This window comes from Mesoplodon densirostris, chromosome 2 (assembly GCF_025265405.1).
Source record: "Mesoplodon densirostris isolate mMesDen1 chromosome 2, mMesDen1 primary haplotype, whole genome shotgun sequence".
Lineage (NCBI taxonomy): Eukaryota > Metazoa > Chordata > Mammalia > Artiodactyla > Ziphiidae > Mesoplodon > Mesoplodon densirostris.
In genome coordinates, this window is record NC_082662.1 from 20,246,217 (window position 1) to 20,254,216 (window position 8,000).

Consider the following 8,000-nt stretch of genomic DNA (forward strand, 5'->3'; position numbering starts at 1 on the left):
TGGCGACACACGCCGAGGCTGTGGCAGAGCCTGACTCAGCCCCAAGGTCTAGCTGCCTCTCCCAGCTGCCATTCGCCTGGGAAGAGAACCAGCCCTGGTTCCCTCTTTCGTTGACTCACCGTGGGGCTGGGGTTGACGTTGGTTCCCATTGTGCTGGGCCCGCAGGGGACACCCCGTCAAGCCTGGGAGGCACGTCGGGGACCTGCGGTCAGCGCAGCAGCAGGAAGTGAGGCAGCCGCGTTTGTGAGGGGCACCGGGTCCTGGGCCGGGCAGAGGAAGACAGGAGGGAGCCCCTTGTTCTTTAGAGGCCGCTGGACTTCCCACACATGTTCTCTCCTATGATGTTCACAGTTCTGTGAGCCAGGAATGATCATCTCCATTTTACAGATGAGAAAACTGAGGCTCAGTAGAGTCTATCAGTCAGGATTCTGTCAGCTTCAAGTAAAAGAAAAGCCAACTGAAAGTGGCTTAAACCATAAATACATTTAATTGACAACCTCCCCAAAGTTCTAAGTCCGGCAAGTGCCAGCTTTTTATCCAGGGTCCCCACAGGCCCTCAGGACCCGGCTCTTTCCCTCATCGGGGTTTCATCCTCCACACCTTGGCTCCTGCCTCCCTCACAGGCCCCAGAAAGGCTGCAACAGTTTCAGGGAACACTGGGTCTGTTCCCTAACCGGGGGGCGGGGCCCCCTGGAGGCTGGATGCTGAGAGGGCGGTTTTCTTTCTGAGGAAGAAGGGGTCTGCCTCAGAGGAGAAGAGACTTGCTCAAGGTGGCCCAGCTGGGTCAGAGGGGAAAACTGAGGCTCCTGTTGTAAAAACCAGGAGCTTCCTTAGGCCCCACTGCTCGGTCAATACTTTATGTGCCAGCTGTATATTATCCCACCACCTATGAGGTAAGATGCTATTATTATACCCACTTTACAGAGGGAGACACAGAGGCACAGAGAATAAGAAGCTTGCCTGAGGTCACATAGCCAGAAAGTAGTGGTCCTGGTATTTGAACCCTGCCTGGTATTCCAGGATCCCACCACACACAAAGGTCAAAGGAGGGGCTTGGGGAAGGCCCAGGGGGTGAGTCAGAGGGCGGGTGGGGCAGCCCCCAGGCCAAATAGGGATTGCTAAGCAGTGACTGGTGAAGGCCAGCTGCTTGGGGAGCCCAGTGGCCAGGAATGGGGCTGGGGCCAGGCCCGCTGGCAGGCCCAGCCCAGCCCAGCCCATCCTGCAACACGAGCCCAGGAGGCATCATCACCCACTCACCTCGCCTGCCTCTTGGGTTCCAGGTCTCTTGCCCGGGGCCCCTGCTCCACTTTCCAGATGGAAAAACTGAGGCCGATCTTGCATGAAAGTTTAGTTTTTTTGTTTTTATCTGTTTTATTCACTGCCTCATCCCTTTTGCCTAGAACAGTGCTTGGCACATAGTAGGCATTCAATAAACATTTGTAGAAAGAATGATTGACTTGTTGAACGAATGTGGTTTTTCCGAGGCACTTAGCATTGCAACAGAAAGCTGGCTGTCAGAACAGAGCCTCTTCTTCAACCCCTGACGTCACACATGGGAAGACCACCTGAGGTCAGAAAAAGGATATACCCTCACAAGGCACACAGGCTCTCACAGACACAACATTGAATACATTTCCCCCAACACCCAAACACAAACACACACACACACACATGCACACACACACACGCCTCACTTTAGTTACAAGGACAGAACCCCCTCAGCCTACTTAAGCATAAATGGGGGGGGGCGGTAGGTGGAGAGGGTTACTGGCAGGATCCTTGTGTAAGGGCAAGGGCTGGAAAAGCATCCCCAGCTCCAAGGGGCCAGAGACAAAACCAGAAAAAAATGACATCACCTGCCACCACCGCTGCCCATCTGGGCTGCACCCCTACTTTTTCCTCGCCTTCTCCAATCACTAGCTTTCTCAGGACTCCTGGCTGCCTCAGCCCCAGCTCTGCAGGTCCTCTCAGTTCAAACACCCGACAGAGGCCGGTGTTTAGGTTTCAATTTCAAATTCTAGGAGAGTGAACCTGATTGGCCAGCTGAGGGGCCACCGCCCATGACCCAGTGTTGTGGGAGCAGACCCTGAGAATGGGGGTATGGTTGCCTTCTCTAAAGACAAGTGGAGGGTGGAGGAAGTGATGCCTTCCCACATCTAATCCCTTCCCAGCCCCCATTCTGCAGACAAGAAGTCTTGAATGTGATGGTGCTCTAACGACCCATACAGCACAATGCCATCCATTGTCCCTTATTACTCATTATTGGTTGAGGGCTCTTAAGTCATCCCTTCTTCTGAACTAGCCATTGCTCATTTGCTCACGTCTGTGGCTGCAGCATTTACACAATTTTAAGTCAAGGCAACCAATTGTTCCCTCATTCTGCTTCTTTGGCTGTTATAAACCATGTTTACACCTTCTAGAGCCAAACCTCATATAAGACAGGATCTGATTGGTTCTCTCACTTGCCAGCTTGTCATGGCTTCCCCTGTTGGCCAGAGCATTCACACCAACTCCCCCATTGGTTGCCATCCAACCTATAGAATGGCTGTCCAAGGACCAGAGGCCCACTCACTCATCCCTGGACATTGACATTTGGGGTCATTGTTTAGCTTTGTCTTTTTCAAGTGTTTCCTCCTCTTATCCTGATTTTCCTGTGGGTCTGAGCCAGTTTCCTGTGCTCCTACCCCCACCCCAATTCTTTGTTCGTTGGTTACGGAGGCTTATTCTTCTCCTTCATGGTGTTTCCCCACCTTTTCCCTGCCGATTGCGCATTTTGGACACAGCTCTGATCATTTCAAGCAATGGCCACATGTACCGCTTTGGGCAAGTCTCTTCCCCTCTTTGAGCCTCAGTTTTCCTATGTATATATTGGGGCTACTAATTCCCAACTCACAGAGTTATTGAGAGGATGAAAGGAGTCCATGTATGGGTGAGCTCCTGCCACAGAACTGGACCCTAAACAAACTCAGTGTCGGTCCTTTCTTTTGGCGTCAACCCTTAGTTAAAGCAGTCAAAAGACATGAGAGGTAGAGCTGGACCAGGAGAGAGAAGAGGTTTGCATTCAAGCCTCAGCTGGGCATCTAACTTGCTGTGTGACCTTGGGAAAGTCCCTTCCCCTCTCGGGGGTCAGTTTTCCCATCTGTCAAATGAGGATTGGACCAGAGAAGGATTTCCCAAACTACAAAACAGGGGTTAATAGCACACCATACACAAAAAAGAGAAAGAGATTGAATCTTTGATCAAGCATGTTGGGAAAAGCCGTTTAACACCTATTAGAATATAAAAGGCTCTGGGGCTGTGTTCTCCAATATGGTGCTCACTAGCCAAATGTGATTATTTAAATTAAATTAATTTAAATGAACTAGAATTTATTTATTTATTTTGGCTGCGTTGGGTCTTTTTTGCTGCGTGTGGGCTTTTCTCTGGTTGTGGTGAGAGGGAGCTACTCTTTGTTGCAGTGCACGGGCTTCTCACTGCGGTGGCTTCTCTTGTTGCGGAGCACAGGCCCTAGGCATGCGGGCTTCAGTAGTTGTGGCACATGGACTCAGTAGTTGTGGCTCATGGGCTCTAGAGCACAGGCTCAGTAGTTGTGGCGCACGGGCTTAGTTGCTCCGTGGCATTTGGGATCTTCCCAGACCAGGGCTCGAACCCGTGTCCCCTGCATTGGCAGGTGGATTCTTAACCACTGCACCACCAGGGAAGCCCTAAATGAACTAGAATTTAAAATTCAGTTCCTCACCAGCCACATTTCCAGCGCTCAATAGACACATGTGGCCAGTAGCACCATATTGCACAGAAGTGATCAGAGGCTTCCCTTGATAGCAGGATGGTGTCTGATGGTACTGAAGTCAGAGGAGGCCTGCTTCACGTTAACCCAGCATTTCCCACACACATTTGATCACACTACCTCTACAGAACATCTATGAGCAGCATAAGAAATAAAACTGCTCCCAGGAACACGGTCTGGAAGATGTTGAGCTAGAGGATGTCTCAGGGCCCCTCCAACTCCAAGAGTGCAAAAGGGGAAATGTTCTGGCCCCTGATTTCCTCTTAGTGGGGGGAACTGCCTGTTTCCAGCAGTTCTCTTGGCTAAAAAGACATTGTAATTGTGGGAAGAGAGCCCCCTGTATGCAGCTGGGATGCCCTGGGAAGGACAGGAGGCAGAGAACCTAACTGTTCAGGGAAATAATAATAATCTGTACACAGCTGCATTGCCAGGCAACTCCCCTCGCCCACCACCCATGAATCAGTGAATATCTACCACATCTTGACACATGAACTTGGGGAAAGTTTTTACAAAGGGTAGGCTATGTTCAACCTTTGGGCTGCCAGTGGTGTGGAAAGGGCCTTCAAGGGAGTTGAGAACTAAAGGAGATAAAGAATTCAGCAGCAGCAGGTTATATGGAAGGAGGAAGTGAAGAGATTGACTAAGAGAAATGGACCCCTTCCTAAGAGTCTTCAGAGAGATTAGGAGGTGTGGTCATTCTAAAACGTGGTCCCCAAATTCTTTATACTCCTCCCGTCAAAATGTGGTGTTGTGTATGCCCTCCCCTTGAATATGGATTTTGTGACTGCTTGACCAATAGAATACGGGAAGTGACCCAAATCTTAAGAGACTGGAAGGTTTACTTCCTATTTCTAGGAACACTTATTCTTGGAATCCAGCTGCCATGCTGTGCCCAGGGCACATTAAGAGGCCACGTGTAAGTGTTCTGGCCAACAGCCCCAGTTGACATCCCAGCTGACAACCAGGGTCAACTGCCAGATGTGTGAGTGGAGGAAGCCTCTACATCACTCCAGCTCCATCCACCATCTGATCACAGCCACACGAAGAACCCTGAGAAAGAACCCAGCCTAGCTGAGTGCAGTCAACCCATAGATCCGTGAGACATAGTAACAAAATGATATTGCTTTAAGCCACTAAGCTTTTTGGTTAATTCATTTTCCAGCAATAGTTTAACTGGAACGGGAGACCAGCCATGAGTCCCATCACAGTGAGATAAGATATGAAAGCCCATTTTTCATGAAATCCTACAACACAGGGGGCCCCTAGCAAGCTGTTATACTTGGAGGATGAGAGGGGTGACATCTGGAGCAACTGGCTGTGAGATAAAGTTTCTGCTGTGACCTTGAGGAGTTGGCCAGAGACTCGCCAGGTGAGAGAGAGAAAAGTGTCAACAATGACTTGGAAGTTTCTATCTTGAGCAACTGTCCTCAGTGGTAGCAGGAGCTGAGATTGGGAAAAAGGAGAGGAAGAGGACAAGCAGGTTTGGAGGAAGATGATGAGACCTGTTTTGAACACAATCTTGCATTTGCAAAGTGTCTTCTATAAACACCAGAGCTTGCTGATAGACTGAGAAAAAAGAGGAATTCTTGCTGGAAGCTTCAGCTCATGTTCCCAAAGCAGATTTGAGGGCCCTGAACCCCAAAACTCATTCATAAATGCCTATGCTAATTCCTTCATTCAGTCACTCATTTAGTAACTCAGTCAGACAGGCATGCTTAAGAGCCCAGGCCCTAGAGCCAGACTGCCTGGGTTCAAAGCCCAGCTCTACATCTTACTACCTGCATGGCCTTGGGCAGGTGACATAATCTCTCCCTACCTCAGCTTCCTTATCTCTAAATGGGAATGATAATAACAGTGCTTGTAGTATTATAAAGATTAACAGAGTACATACTTGGAAAACTTTAGAACTGTGCTTGGAACATAAGTACATGTTACATGTTAGCTATTAATATTCAACAAGTAATTTTTAAAAATTTTATTTATTTTTATTTTTTTGGCTGCGTTGGGTCTTTTGTTGCCGCGCGTGGGCTTTTCTGTAGTTGCAGCGAGCCGGGGCTACTCTTTGCTGCAGTGCGTGGACTTCTCATTGGGTGGCTTCTCTTGTTGCAGAGCACGAGCTCTAGGTGCGCGGGCTTCAGTAGTTGTGGCACTCGGACTCAGTAGTTGTGGCTCACGGGCTTAGTTGCTCTGCGGCATGTGGGATCTTCCTGGAGCAGGGCTCGAACCCGTGTCCCCTGCACTGGCAGCTGGATTCTTAACCACTGCGCCACCAGGGAAACCCAACAAGTAATTTTTGTGCTGGACCCCAGCAGTGAACAGGCACTGCCCCATGAGGTTTACCTTCTCGTCCTTATCCAACACCTGGGCCCTATGCTTCCTCCGGTTTTCTTTCATGTGTACTGTACCATTGGATCCTCAGAAAGGCCCCCTGAAGTTGGCATGACAGTGACCTTCTCCCCATTTGACAGAGGTAGAAACTGTGGCGCAGAGAGGAGCATTGCTGTCCTCTTTGCACGGCGCCTCAGTCTGCTGGCACAAGTCGATGTGTCCCTTTAACAAACAAACTCTGACTTGAGCAGCCCCCTGTCTCCTGTCAGCTAGCTCTGCTTCCTCTGCCCAGAAGCCCTCCAGCAAACGAAATTTCAACCATGACTAACCTCTTGCCCCCAAGCAGGGATCTCTGAAGCCCTCTTGAGGCAGAGGTTCTGGAGGCATGAGGTCAGGGCCCTGTGCTCATGTTGCCCCTCTCCTTGCTTGGTCTCCTAGGCAAACTGGGTGTTTTTCCACTTGGTGGGACCACACTAACCCCCACCCAATACCATCTTCATGGATGCCTGAAGTTCTACCGTTCATGATTCATTCTTTCAAGTTGAGCAATGGCTCCCAGGAACATCTTGTAATAACCAAAATCCTTCTGGAATGGGTTACTAACACTTTTAGTGAGCTAAAAGCTGGCCTTGAAGATGATCACCTTCCTCCTACAGATGAAGAAACTCTGGTCCAGAAGGAAAAGTGAGCTGCCCAAGGGCACATAACCAGTCAGTGGCCAAGGCAGGACCAGAAGCCGCCACTGCCTCCTCGGCCCATAGGCGGGACACGTGATGCTCCCGTGCGTCTCCTGCTCGTTTACAGCCTGCAAAAGCTTCCCCACCAGAGCTCGCCTGATTCAGGCCATCCCTATGAGCAGGCCCTCCTCCTCCCAGATGTGCACACGAGTTGCTTTGGGCTGCTGCAACCATGCCCTCTTCTTCCGATAACAGGACCTGGTTTATTATTTAGGGAACTAGCCTAAAGGTGCTGTTCATTGGTCCCTGCTGCTGGATGCCAGTGGCCCGAGTTCAGCTCCTCCCATTATCTGGGCAGCCCCAGATCCTTCCAAGGCATTCCTTTTGTTTGTTGTCATTTAAGGAAAAGCCAAATCTGCTTTCTGTTGCTGGCTTCTCAAGAACTCTAAGTGACATACCCACATTACAGATGAGAAGAATGAGGCGTGGAGAGGAAATGTGAATAATAAGCGGTAGAGCGGGGACTGCAACCCAGGTGAGTTGTCCTGCCTCCCTGCACAGGCTTTTCCTCCCCACCACAATGGCGGCTCTGCACAGCCGGGGCCAGAGGAAAGAAGAGGGTAGAGAGGAGTGCAAGTGAACAGGCCTGAGCACAGCACTGTGGTTAGTAGAGACGTTTAGGAGTCAGATAGTTCTATTTTTTTTTTTTTTTTTTGGTATTTACTTATTTAGGCTGCAAAGGGTCTTAGTTGCAGCATGCAGGATCTAGTTCCCCAACAGAACCTGGGCTCCCTGCATTGGGAACGCAGAGTCTTACCCACTGGACCACCAGGGAAGGCCCGGGAGTCAGGCAGTTCTGAGTTTAAATCCCAGATCTGTCACTTACTAGTTAAGAACCCTTGAACAAGTCATTTAATTTCCTCAGAACCTACTTTCCCTCAGCTGTAACGTAAAGAGAAAAGAACATTTTAAAGACACAAACCTCCAGGAATACCATGGGTGATTAGAGCACTGGGTGGATTGGAGTCTTCGCACACCTGCCTTGACTGGGTCCCCTTGTGCAGTGAACAACCTGCACAACTGTACACAACAGCCCTACAGATAGATAACACCTGCCTTATATGGTTGTTCTAAGGACTAAATGAGATAAAGTCTTTGGCACTGTGCCCAACACTTAGTAAGTGCTCAGTAAATAGTAGCTAAATATT